General features: G+C 35.7%; 2 pseudogenes; one reads left to right on the top strand and one right to left on the bottom strand.

Annotated features, from left to right (window-relative positions):
• Positions 1-1,506: 1,506 nt before the first annotated feature.
• Positions 1,507-3,667, top strand: LOC115967044 (annotated as a pseudogene).
• A 3,961-nt stretch (positions 3,668-7,628) lies between these two features.
• Positions 7,629-10,601, bottom strand: LOC115967043 (annotated as a pseudogene).
• Between the last annotated feature and the right edge of the window lie 3,536 nt (positions 10,602-14,137).

The raw sequence follows: 14,137 nt of genomic DNA, 5'->3' as shown, positions 1-14,137 counted from the left end.
CATGTTGAATTTAAAGTGTGTGCATGTGATAAACCCTAATTCAATTTATTAAGCATGACATTTGAATTGAAAAATAAACTCTAGTGAATGTGTGTGGATGGTGATATTCTAGATTCAAGAATTTAAAAGAATTACTAAACAAACTTCTTTTTCATGTTTTTTTTATATGGATTTAAGATCAAAGCTAGTGTTATGGATGAACATGTGATAAACAACCAAAAACATATGAAGAACACATAAGAACATTTAAGAATATTCAAACATATTCAAGAGAATTTAAATAGTTACTATTATGCCTTAATCCTAAATTCTTATCATGACAACACAAAAAAGAAGTAAGGGAAAGGGATTATACTTTCATGCAAGATCCATATGGTGGAGGAGGAGACTCTTGGTAGAGGTCCTAAGGGTGGAGGAAAAGAAAAGTTAGGAGAGGAAGAGTGAGTTTCACTCAATACCTTGAGTCTCAGGAAGACCAAGATATGACAAGATTACTCAACTTCACTAGAACACAAGAGAAGGGAAGAGAAGGGGTTTTTTGTCTGCTTCGAAATGAAGGAGAGGATGAGTTGATATAGTAGTGGTGGAGGAAATATGAATGGAAGGTCATTTAATAAAGGTTAACAAAGAATCATGAACTTACACCTCATTTTAGCCTTTGGGGAAATTTAATGCATTAAATGTGGATATTGATGAGAGTGAGGAGCAAGCAAAGTTCGGTTTTCCCATAGCTGCTATAACAATCTATAGAGCAAACTTCAAAAAATCATATCTGACTCAATTCTTATCGGAATTGTCTCATTTTTATGCTCAAATTGAAGCTCCAGATGTATAGTTTCTGGAAAAATTAACCTCATTCATAGATTCAAAATATTCTGAGAGATATTGATGAAATAGTGAGCAGAGATCATTTGTTAGAAAATGGTTTCAGCACGATTAACATTAATAGGTCCCAAATTAGCTCTCAATTAACATTAAATGGCTCCAATCACTCCCATTTCAGACTTAATTGGTTCCAAATTTACTCTAATTAAAATATAATTGCACAAATTACTCATTGAATAATTAATGTTTAACTATCTAGTTAATTAGGTGTGTGCAACCTTACCATAAAATGTAATCCTAACCAATAAAATTATGACACATCATTGATCTCAAATTGATTATACTTATAACCAATTGAAATCAATTGTTCATAATCACATATAGTCGGACTCAATTTATGATAGTACATCTCAGCCATTAAAACTTGATTTGATGATAACTTTTAATCTGATGGTCCGATTAAGGCTCATAACCAATCGATTTGATCGTTATAACATCAAGATCATTTTGGTGAAATGAGATTAAGGATCTAATGACCAGAATCAAGATGCATATTTCCAAGGTGAAATTATCCTTTTACCTTCCATGTGAGGTTAAATGCAGGTTGCAAAATAGAGTGTCAACAATATGATGTTGATTTTTTTTATTTTTTATTTTTATCCTTGTTACAACATAGAACAAATGAATGATATTGTAATTGCAAGTGAGATTTATCAAAGTGTTTCAAGGAATTGTGTTGACTTAAATGAGCTTCCAAATGATGGAGAAAATAATGACATTTGTGGGGAGGAATTAGTGGTTTGGAATGAATATCCAATGGAAGAAATAGGAGTTATTGAAGAAAATGAAGATATTAATTCAATAAAAAATGAGTTTGAACCTTTTGTTAGTCAATGTTTTCTTAGTGAAGAAGAGACTTTCATTTTCTATAAAAATTATGCAAATCAATATGGTTTTACGATACAAAAAGGTCGTTTTGTCACAAAAAATGGAGAAAATGTAAGACGTGATTTCTTTTGTCACCGAGAAGGTAGACAACAATTAAAAAGAATGGATTCATCTAAGGAGCAACGAAATTGGATATCTACAAGATGTGGATGCAAAGCTCATCTAAGAATCACATTGCGAAAGTCATTTGACATTTTTCCACAAGAATGGCATGTCACTAAGTTTGTTATAGATCACAATCATGAATTGTTGTCCCCTTTGGAAGTAAGATTTCTTCCGGCCAATTGAGTTATCACTAAAGAAGATAAAGATCGCATTCTCTTGTTAAAAAAGGGTGGACTTTCAGTTAGGCAAATAATACGTGTTATGGAGCTTGAGAAAGGTGTGAGGCATAGAGATCTTCCATTTTTAAAAAGAGATATCCATAACCTTTATGTGAAAATGAGAAGAGTGCATGCAATGAATGATGCTATGGGTCTCTTACAATTGTGCAAAGTTGCTAAGAAAAAGAATTCTAAATTTCAATATGCATATACAACTGATGAAGAGAGTAGGTTGGAGCATATTTTTTGGGCGCCTACTCCTTGTTTTGATTGGTACCAAAAATATGGAGATGTGGTTGTTTTTTATACTACTTACAAAGTAAATGCATATGACATGCCTTTTGTTATTTTTGTTGGTATCAATAATCATGGCACATTACTACTAAATTTAGTGGTTGGTTTATGGCAATTCTTCGTAGTCAATATTCAAATTGGTGCATGGATTTTTACAAGCTATATAAGTTAGACTCATGTGAAGAATTTGAGCATCAATGGTCTCAAGTAATGGCAAAATATGACATGCTTACTAACAAGCATGTAAGTGGCTTATATCAAATCAAGCATTTTTGGGTATCATGTTACCTTGATGGCTATTTTTTTGGGGGAATAACAACAATTGGAAGATCCGAAAGTATAAATGCATTTATCAAACGGTTTGTTAGTTCCTACATAAACTTGACACAATTTATTGAACAAGTCATTATTTATCGTTGTTGTTGTTTTTATTTTTTTTATTTTTTTTTTTTATTGTAGAATTTGATTTATTTTTTTATTTGTTAATATTTGTAGTCTTTATGTGTCTTTAAATTATTTACAATTTGTAATTTTAGGTTGACCCTGCCATTGAAGATATTGAGCAAACACAATCACATGATACAATGTTGGAGAAATATAGAGGTTCTTCTTTAAGAACATTGTCACCGATAGAAGAAAAAGCACATAGTGTGTTGACACCCTATGCTTTCAAAATTTTTCAAGAGGAGTTTGGAAGAGCCACACAATATTCAGTGCTTCAAGAAAACGGTATTGAATTTGTGTTGCAATATTATAAAGAGAAAACTAGACAAAAGCACTTGATCTTATGGGATGGTGAGATGACTAGCTGTAGTTGCTAGAATTTTGAATTTTGGGGTATACTTTGTTGTCACACACTTAGTGTATTCATTCACAAAGATTGTTACCGAATTCCATCTTTGTATCTTCCACCACATTGGTGTCACGAAACATCATTAGGTGGAAAAGAATTGATAGTGTTGAGTGATGAAAATTTAGTGGACAAGGAAAATATGGTTGATGCTAATGCTAATGATGCTACTGATGGAGATTGTTTTGTTCGTTGTCCTCCGCTCTCAAAGATGAAAGATCACCCAAAGCAAAAACGAATGAAAGGTGGAAAAGAATTGGGAAAGCAAAAGAGAACTTATGGGTTTTGTAAGCATGTTGGCCATAACATCTCTACATGTCCGGAGAAGGAGAAGGAAAACTTGACTTCCTCAAATGGTGCAAAGAAAATGAAAAATTGTACTTCAATTGATATGCGATTGAACCCAATATTTTATTTGAAATGTTAGGTCTTTTGCTTAAAAAATCACCAATATGATGTTTGTCAACCTTTTTTTTTTTGTCGGTTTTATATTATCATTTTGACAATATTATGCCAATGAATATCATGCATTCTTGAAAAAATAGAAAATTTTACCATAGAAATAATAGTGTTTCACTAAAATTGAAATCTAATGTCCCATATCATATCATGTATCATGACACTTTTTCAATCCAAAACAAACCGGTATTCTTACGACATTTGAAACACAAAATAGCGAGGTACCATTTTTAAACTTAAAATAATATTAAAAATTACTATTTATGTTTTATTGTCTTAGGACACTAAATCTCTAACACCTATAACCCACTACTAATCAATAAAATATTTTTATTTCTCTCATTTTAGATTTTATTATTTTTACTATTTAAATAAAATAAATGTCAACTCCATGTAAGACCTTAAATCTATAGGGAAATATAACAGGGCACCAACACAACTCCACCAATTCACGCAGGTTTGTCCCAACAAAAATTTGGTGGACTGAGGGTGGGGCCTCTCACATACTTACTATGATAAGGCTAGTGGTACAAGACCAGGAAAAAAATACAATGACTCAAGCTCGTGCCATCACATATACAAATAGAAATTGCGGACTCAAAAGGAATTGGTCATTGTTGCAAGAAACAAGATTTTATTGTCTTGATACTTATTGATCTCATATCATCTTGAAATGTTACAAGCATAAAGGTTATAAGAAGAAAATGTAGTGTGAATGTGTATTTGTCAAAATTCACACTCAATGAAAACTTGAAATTTAAAGATTTTATTGATGTGATCTTTATTTTTCCTAGAGTTTTAAAATTTTGATTTTACCTCTTGAAAATGTATATTGTTTACATTAGTAGCCTCTTCATTTATACTTTTCCACTAAGAGTACATTTGGTATGCTGTAATAGCTCCTATAATGGAATAGTTTTTCATGTGTAATAGCAATTCGGTCATTTAGTTGCATCTTTATTACATGGATTAGTTATTACATTGGAATAACTATTCTTTAAATTGAAGAATAGCTATTCCTCTTTAAAATGGGTGTAATAGCTATTCTTTAGTATATATAACAGGTTTTAAAATTAATATATTTCCAAAAATATAAAGTTTCCTTATACATCATCTTTTACAAGCTTTCCATATGTAACAACCAAACTTATGAATAGTAATAGTTATTCCATTACAATGTCTTCTATTCTCAGTAATAAAGATTACTATTCCTAATGTAATCTACATTTAGTGTACCAAACGTACCCTAAGAGTCACAAAATAATGTTACACATGTTTAGTTTGTCCAATAAAATAATGTCACGTGACAGACTAAAAATGATGTGAATAATAGACACAATTGATACTTATAATAAATTTCACAATAAATTTAGTTTTTCACAAATACTTATAATAAGTTTCATTATAGTTACAATAATTAATTGTGATATAAATACTTAATAATTTCACAAATACTTATAAAAAGTTGCATTGGTAGCATTATTTAATCATTAAACTTAGATAATTGTTTGTAGCAAGTAGCCAAGGTCAAAAAGTTATTCACTGTGTACTGTGTAGGCCTTTACAAAAATAATAATAATTTGTTGTGTGGCTCTTTTTTTACCATGTATCCACATGAGGACAACATTTTTTTTTTTTTTCAGAAATTGTTGTGTAACAAGTAGAACTTGTTTCAGAAATTTTGTCCTCCTTTCAACTGCTACACCACTATAAGGGAGGAAAGTCTTGGTCTTCAATGGTAAATGTTTCTTCTCTTTCAGTTTCACTACATTTTTTTTTTCTTTCTTTCCTTCATTTTCTCTCAGATCCCATCTCTTTCTCTGTATTTTTTCTTTCTTTCTTTCTTTCATTCCCTCAACAAACAGAGACCACTGAAATCAAAGAGAACTCAAGCACGAAATGGGGATGGCTTCAAGGAACACCCGATCATGAACCACGCCTGGCTGATGCACCCATTTCAAGGCCCCTCCTGTCGTCGGCAACAAATAGTTGTTCAGCTCTGAATAGTTCCGGCATCGAGATTCACAAGTATTTAAAACCCATATCGATTTCTTTTTAAAAAATATTTAAGTCATAATTTTTTTTTTTTTTATTGATTATATGTTCTGGTTTTGTTCTAGTAACATCTGAAATTTGTATGAGGTGTAATTTTTGTAAGAGGATTTTTTTTTAATGAGAATTTTTGTAAGAGGTTGTTTGGTGGTAGAGTATTGTTTTCGGTTAACTTGTTTCAGGTGTGTAACTTGTGTTTCAACTTTCAAGGAGGAGGGGGAGGAGAAATGAGTGAAGGGTAGTTTAGTCTTTTTAGAAAAATATAATTTGTCAGATGCTTTTCTCTTGTTCCCATAATGTCATGTGAAAAACCAAAACAAAACTAATAAAGTATTCCCTTATATATATGGTTAATGTGTGCCCCTATGGCACACATTAACCGGACCCTTTTGTAATTTCGTTTATTGACTAGTCAAACTCAAAAGCGTTAACATAATTGACTACATGAGTTGAACTTAGAATCACACCTTCAGTACCTAAAATTCGACAAATTATAAGGTCATCATAAACAGCAGTCCACTATTCTAGTAAAAGACTCTAATCTATTTAAAATTGCTGAGTTAAAAAAAAAAAAAATTTAATAGAAACTAATTACTGACTCAACAATTTTAAATAAGTGGGAGTCTTTTAGTGAACTGATAGACAAATGACGTAGTCCACCAAAAAAGGGTATAATTTCTCCTAAAATTTTGACTTTCATGTGCAATTGTTACTTTTCAAATAATAACAAATCCCCTTTTCTCATTTCTTTTTTTGACCACGATGCTAGATGAGAAAAATATATATATATACACACACACAATTGTAGGAGAAAATGGGCTTTTGCCCTTATTTTTCAAAATATCTAACAATATGTCCCTGTTTGAAACTATATAGGAGCATATCCCTGTTTTGAAACTCGATTTTTTCAAAATCGAGTTTCAATGTAAAACTCGATTTGTAGAAAATCGAGTTATAGGCAATCAAACTTAAAAAAAAAAATTATGGAACATGAGTTCCACTTGAAAATTTTCAAGGAACTCAAGTTCCATGAACTCGAGTTCTACATTGATACTCGATTTTAAGAAAATCAAGTTTTAAAACAGGAACATATCGCTATATAGTTTCAAAACAGAGACATTATGCTAGATATTTTAAAAAATAAGGACAAAAGCCCATTTTCTCCCACAATTGTAAGCCTTTCTTTTTTTGTGGGTACAATACCCAACCAAATCTAAACCATTAATTGGTGTTATTTTAATTATGACCATTGATTTAAGTTTAGTGCGAAACCCGTTACCAGTAGACTTGGTGGGTCTCTCTCAACTTCATATCCTCTCTCTCTCGTGTGCTCCCTTTTTCTCCTTCTTAGATTGCTTCTTCTTCTCCCAAGTCCGTCAATTTCACTTCATCCCATCAGCGTCCTCATTTACTCACCGCTGAGGGTTTTTTAAGGGATCAACTTGTTTTGATTTTGTTTAAGGTAAGAATCAAACAAAACCTTAATTTCTTTGTCATTGTTTTGTGCCCCTTTTTCTTTTTTGATTTTTGAGAAAATTTTGGAATTTCGCTCTTAAATTTCATTTCACTGTAACATTGGCATAGAAAGTGCTTGTTGAAATACTTCTTAGGGATTCAGTTTTTCCAAAACTTGTTCTTGTGGCTTTGTGTTTTGCTCATCAGGGGGTCTGGGGCTTCTTGTTAGTCTAGTGTTGTAATTTTATTTTTTATTTTTTTTAATTTTTCAATTCTTTTTATTTTATTTTATTGGTTAGCAGAGGAAAAAGGCAACACCTATGTATTGTGACCAAACAGATAAGTTTCCACTATTCCAAATCAACTACAAGACACATAACTCACCAACACAAAAACCAATAACCAAATAAACTAGCATTACTATATCAGCAATTAACTATAAGCATCTGATCTGATTAATCAACGGTGGTGAGGGCAGCATGTGACCAAATAGTTGCCACCAGTGCAAGTAGAAATGCTAGTAGGATCATCATAAGCATAAGAGTAAGCCTTAGGACAAGCCGCCTAGAAAATCCTAGAGTATGCTATGGGTTTACAAGCCTGAGGACTTCCAAAGCTCCCAGTACAACAATAGCTCGTCAAGTTAAACACAAAGCAAGCACTCTCACAAGCCACAGCTCTTCTATTATCATGGGACGGAACTAGAAGCCCAACTGGGCACATCATGTTAAGGTCACTAACACACCCAGCGTAGCTGCGTTTGCTTGAGCCTTTGATGGGTGTGATTGAAATGGCCAAGTTGTAGCCATCAACAAGGCTTACATCATAGAAGTCTTGCTCGTTTCAAAGAGTTATTTCTGCTAGAGTGGCTGGTGGGGTGCCACCTAGACCGTTGCAGAGAAGTGAGCCGCCACAATAACCAGTGGCGCAGAGGCCCTGTCCGGACTAGAGAGCAGTGAGGTGGAGAGAGTAGGCCTTGCTTGGTTGGAGCTTGAAGCCACCACAGGCTAAGATGGGCTTACCTGTGTTGGGTTGAATGCTTGGCCAAACTGGATGGGTGCACTTGTTGTAAAGGTTTATAGTTCTTAATTGACCATATGAACTTTCCCAGAGAAACTACTATTAATTTATGTGCATGGATTAATAACAGAGAGATATTTATTAACTTAAAAGAAAACCGCAAAATCCCTGTAAGGTTCAATTTAATCAATCATGTGTTGGCTTTATTTCGTGCCAAATTTTCTTGTAATTCAGAATGTAGAAACCCTGTATTTAGGTGGGAATAATGTAAGGGTTGTGTGTGAGAGAGTGTGAAGAAACTCAAGTTGGGTGCATTTAAGAGGAGTCTCGCGATTGGATCTCACGACTGACTTGCGATTAGCAAGTCGCTAAAGTGCCACATGTGTGAAGCATGCAGGAAGCTGAAGGGTCATGACTGCTAGAGCACTACAAGACAAAAAGTATAGTCTGGCCTGACAGTTAACTCGTGACTCGTTCTAGTCACGAGGCCGAGTCACTAGAATGCCCTATTTTGCTAAAAACTGATTTTTCACATTCCTCTCATACCTTACTATAAATACCCTTATACCCACAAAATGTATTCTGCTGAAAAGGGAGCCTATGGAGAGAAAAACCCTAAGAAATGTTTCTATAATACATCCACCTTATTAGAGAGAGAACTACTCATTCTTAGAGAGAAATCTCTGTAGTCTATTCTCTTTCCCTCTCCCATTGTTATACCCATTGAGAGGGGATTTGTACCCAAACACTACCCACACCCATTCAAAGTGTTGAGAGTGTTTTTGGAGCTTGGGAAGCATTGGAAGATGCCAATGATGGCGGATACAATATCAAGCTTATTGCAGGATCCGGAAAGCTAGAGAAGACAAGGTTAGGCGTAACCCTGTTAGAGCAAGAAGTTTGGAAGGATTAAGCTTGCAGAGTCTATTGCTATTCATGTATTTATTCTTTAGTGGATCATTTCACCGCTTGGGAGGCAGCGGAGAGGTTTTTTGCCGTGTTCTTTGATTTTCTCTTCGATAACACGGCTAGTGTTATCCTCGTATTTGCATTTATCTTCCTTTACTCTTTAACCACTAATTGTTGCTGTGTTTGTGATTAATTATGTGTTAAAGTAGTTTGCCAAATTGGGTATTGCTTATATTTCATATTCCGCACATACATTGTTTGAATATGTTGGTTATTTTGTAATTGGGGGTCTAAACATTCATTAGCGTTTTACACACTAATTGAACATTTAATCCCAAAAGAGAAAAAAAAATGGAAAGATCTATACAAAGCAAAAAAAACCCCAAAAGAGAAAGGAATTACCTTTAGCCAAAGCAAAGACAGAGAGTGGTTTGTGATGGAGACCAGAGAGAACAGAGAACAAAGTAGAGAAAGAAGGGAGTTCAGTTGGTAGAGACTAGAGAAAGTGAGTGAAAACAGAGTTAATGTTAAGGCGTGAAAAGAAAATGACTAATTTGTTTTCCTGCCCAAGTTCTCCCTCTTTAGTCTTTTTCTTCTTAAAAAAAAAAATATATATATATATATATATATATATATAATATTTAAAACAAAAAATAAACAAAAATAAAAACAAAAACAAAAGAGTGAAGAAGAAGAAGAAATTTATTTTCAAACAATCAAAGATAATAACCTAATCATTTCAATCTTTCCTTTGGATTTTTTATTCAATCCTGTATTTATGAGATGTACAAAACTAAATTGAGCTACATTTGTGGAGCTATTAAATTTAATCACGAAGGATGAGACCCTACTCAATTAGACCCTACACAATTATAACTTACTTTTGGATCACTTGGTAAAAAAAGAGAATAATTTTTTATTTTATTTCATCAGATTTAAATGAAAGAAAAGACGTATTATTTTCACTTTACATACGGGAGCTAAACTAGGAGAAAACAAATAGAAAAGTAGTATGCGTCTCAATTACTTCTTTTTTTTTTTTTTTTTTTTTTTTTTTGATAGCCAAACTCAACGAAATTTCATTAATAGGGGCAACAGCCCATTGAAGCTACATCCAAGAGCACTTGGTTTACAATTGCAAGGAGGGTGTCTTCCACCCAAATAACTGCATCTGAAATAGAATTCGCTTTCCTAGCCAACTGATGGGCAGCAACATTGCTATTCCTGCCTACATACTTTGCTTCACAATCCTTAAATCTTCGGAGCATATGAACAGAGCTTTCTACCACTTTTTGGATAGAGCATGGGGGCTGATTTACACCTGATAGAGCAGACATTACTGTCATGGAGTCACCCTCCACAACCACTTCTCCAAGACCCAAATCCCTTGCTAGTATAATCCCTTCCTCGGTTGCCTTGGTTTCCACCTCCAATGCCCCCAAGGGGAGGTGCAATTTCTTTGTCATTGCTCCCATAATTTGCCCTCTATCGTTTCTGATAACTACTCCTATTCTGCAGCAGTGGGGGTATTCAAAAATTGCTCCATCCACATTGATTTTGTACCACCTCGATTTTTGAGGGCGCCAGAGAGGTCTAGCTTATGGAGGTTGATTTTAGGGCTTCGGGTTGGACATATTATTCTACCTAAATTCTTTTACATATCTGCCTGCTTCAACAACAATGCTCTTCGCTTGCTTGCTCCTCCCTTCATGTTTCATCTCATTTCTGTTCTTCCACACACACCAAGCAATAGTTGCAAAGAGCTCCCAGTCAAAATCATTGGGCGTCTCCAACAGATTCCACACCAGGTCAATGAAATCTCCTTGAGGCGATAAGCCATTTGGCAGATTGATACCAGACTCTTTCCAAACCTCTGCCACGGTTCTGCATTCCCATAGAGTATGGCCTGAGGTCTCCCTTTCCCCACACAAAACACAATCCTCCTTCACAACCATTTTCCTATTTTTCAAACAATTTTTCTCAGGGAGAATGTTTTTGCTTGACCTCCACATGAAATGTTTAATTTTGCTTGGGCAATTCAAACTCCAAATCTTCTTCCACAATTTCTTCATTTGCCTACTGTCTGAACACTCTCCACCATCACTCTTTCTTTTCTCCTTTAGGACTTTAATTGCCACTCCGTAAGCGCTCTTGACTGAGAATTCACCATTTTTTGTCCACGCCCTAATTGAGAGTCTTCTGTCATGCCCGGATTGAGTGAGATTCCTAGGATTGTTTTCGCTTTGTGGTGCAGAAACGTGGCTCTCACCTTATCAATATTCCAGCAGCCCTAGTCAAAATCAATCAGTTGCTCAACCTTCTCTAGCCGTACCTCCTGGTTTCTTGGGCTCACTCTCTTGAAAGAATCCGCTGTTGGCAGGCACCTATCATTCCATATGTTCACCTTTTTCCCATTACCCACATTCCACCTTAAGCCTTTATCAATAATGTCTCTAGCCGCGACAACACTCCTCCAAACATAAGAGGGATTCCTCCCCAATTAGGCGTCCATAAAGGATGCTTTGGCAAAATATTTCGCTTTAAAAACACTATGGAGCAATGAGTTTGGGGATTTTAGGATCCGCCACCCTTGTTTGGCTAACAAGGCCAAATTGAAAGCCTTTAGGTCCTTAAAACCCATTCCCCCCTCAGATTTTTTATTACAAAGCTTTTCCCACAACACCCAAGCCAACTTTCTCTCCTTCTCTTTTTGACCCCACCAAAAGTTTCTAACCAAAGAGTTCAACTCTGAGCATAAAGAATCGAGGAGGACGAAACAACTTATCGTGTAGGTGGGGGATGCTTGGGCCATCGCTTTTATGAGGATTTATCTTCCCGCGTTGGAGAGGAGGTTTCCTTTCCAACTTGCAATTCTTCTTCCCACTTGGTCCTTTATCCGACTAAGAGCTTTCTTCTTTCCCTTACCCACTATGGGTGGCAACCCAAGGTATCTTTCATGTTGTTGTATTATTTGTGCTCCAAAAAGATTCTTTACTTCCTTTTGAGTCTCCCTTGAGGTATTTTTGCTAAATAAAAGCGAGGTTTGTTCTTTGTTTAATTTCTGCCCTGAATTAACCTCGTAATCCTTTAGAATCTTCATAACCCGGTTGCCTTCCTCCCTTGTCGCTTTGCAAAAAATTATGCAATCATCTGCAAATAGGAGGTGCGATATTTGTGGTGCCCTTCTGCACACCGAGATCCCTTTAATTTTCCACAAACTGGCCTCCCTCCTCAGCATTGCTGACAAACCTTCCGCACAAAGTAAAAAGAGATATGGTGAAATAGGATCGCCTTGCCATAGGCCCCTTGTTGGTATGATTCTGCCCTTCGATTCCCCATTATTAAGGATTGAGAAGGACACTGATTTGACACACATCATAGATAAGGAGATCCATCTTTCCTAGAAGCCCATTTTCGTCATAACTTCCTCAAGGTATGCCCACTCGACTCTATCGTACGCCTTGCTCATGTCGAGTTTTACTGCCATCATCCCCTCCTTCCCTTTCCTTTTTTGATTTATGCGATGCATGGTCTCGTATGCAATAAACACATTGTCTGTGATCTGCCTCCTTGGCACAAAGGCACTCTAAAATACCTTGGAATTTTCTTTAACCTGTTGGCAAGTACCTTGGAAATAATCTTGTAAATTACATTATATAAGCTTGTGGGTCTAAATTCTGAAATTTTTTGTGGGCATTTAACCTCGGGGATTAAACATATATATGTTTCATTAAGAACCTGAGGCATCCTACTTGAGTTTAAAATATTCAGAACAAAATTGATGACAGTACTACCCACGACATCCTAGTACTTTTGATAAAAAAATTAGGGGCATACCGTCTGGTCCAAGTGCTTTTGTTGGGTGCATTTGGTTTAGGGCCTTTCTGACTTCATCTTCCCGAAACTTCTCCAGCATCTTGCTGTTCATCTCCACCGTGATTCTTGTAGTTACTCCCTCCACTTTGACTTCATGATTACAGGGTTGCTCCGAGCTGTACACCTCCGCAAAATAATCTAGAATCATTTGTTCAATCTCCTCTTGTTCCTCATGCCATCTACCATCCAACCCCCTCAATCCATCAATCCTGTTTTTCCTTTGCCTTTGGGTAGTCGTGGCATGGAAAAACTTAGTATTATGATCCCCATGCTTCAGCCATATAGCCCTTGATCGTTGGTTCCACATCACTTCTTCTTTGGTCAAGCACTCATTTATTTCCTTCCTCAGTTCCTGAATTTCTTTTGTTGTTTCATGGACCAAGTTGAGAGTTTCTAGCTGTTTAAGTCGTTCTTGCTTCTGCTTTAACATTTTATTAACATTGCCAAATACATCTCGGTTCCATCTCTGCAAGTGAGTTTGACAATTCATAATTCTATCCTGAATTTGTGTGTCTGGGCTTACCATGAGCAGATCCCATGCCCTTTCTTTAATTTCTTTGCACCTTTCATCGTGAGTCCACATTTCCTCAAAGATAAACCTCTTAGGCTTTGGCAGACCCCTTTTTTCAATCATCAAGGCAAGAAGACAATGATCCGATGTAGAGGTAGACACATGATGTACCACGGCCTTAGGGAACATAGCTCCACATCCTTCATTAGCTACCACATGATCAAGCCTTAACAGAGTTCTCTGGTTTCCTATTCTTTCATTACACCATGTGAAACTCTGTCCCACAAACCCCAAGTCCGAGACTCCACATTGCCAAAGACACTCCTTAAATGCTCTCATTTGATTCGCATCTCTGTCCAGCCACCCCTGCTTCTCCTCCGGATGGGTGATTTCGTTGAAATCCCCAAATATAACCCACGGCATATCACATTGCGCATTCAAAGTTTCTATTAACTTCCAAGACACATACCTTTTGTTTGTATTGGGTTACCCATAAAATCTCGTTGCTCTCCATGGCGGCTTACCGAATTCACCATGAACCACCACATCTATATGAGAATTAGAGCAACTTTTGAACCTGATATTCAGTCCCTCTTTCCAAATCATTGTGAGTCC

Source organism: Quercus lobata, chromosome 11 (assembly GCF_001633185.2).
Source record: "Quercus lobata isolate SW786 chromosome 11, ValleyOak3.0 Primary Assembly, whole genome shotgun sequence".
Taxonomy (NCBI): Eukaryota; Viridiplantae; Streptophyta; class Magnoliopsida; order Fagales; family Fagaceae; genus Quercus; species Quercus lobata.
Note: the sequence above shows the minus strand (reverse complement) of the source record. Positions and strands in the feature narration are given on the sequence as shown.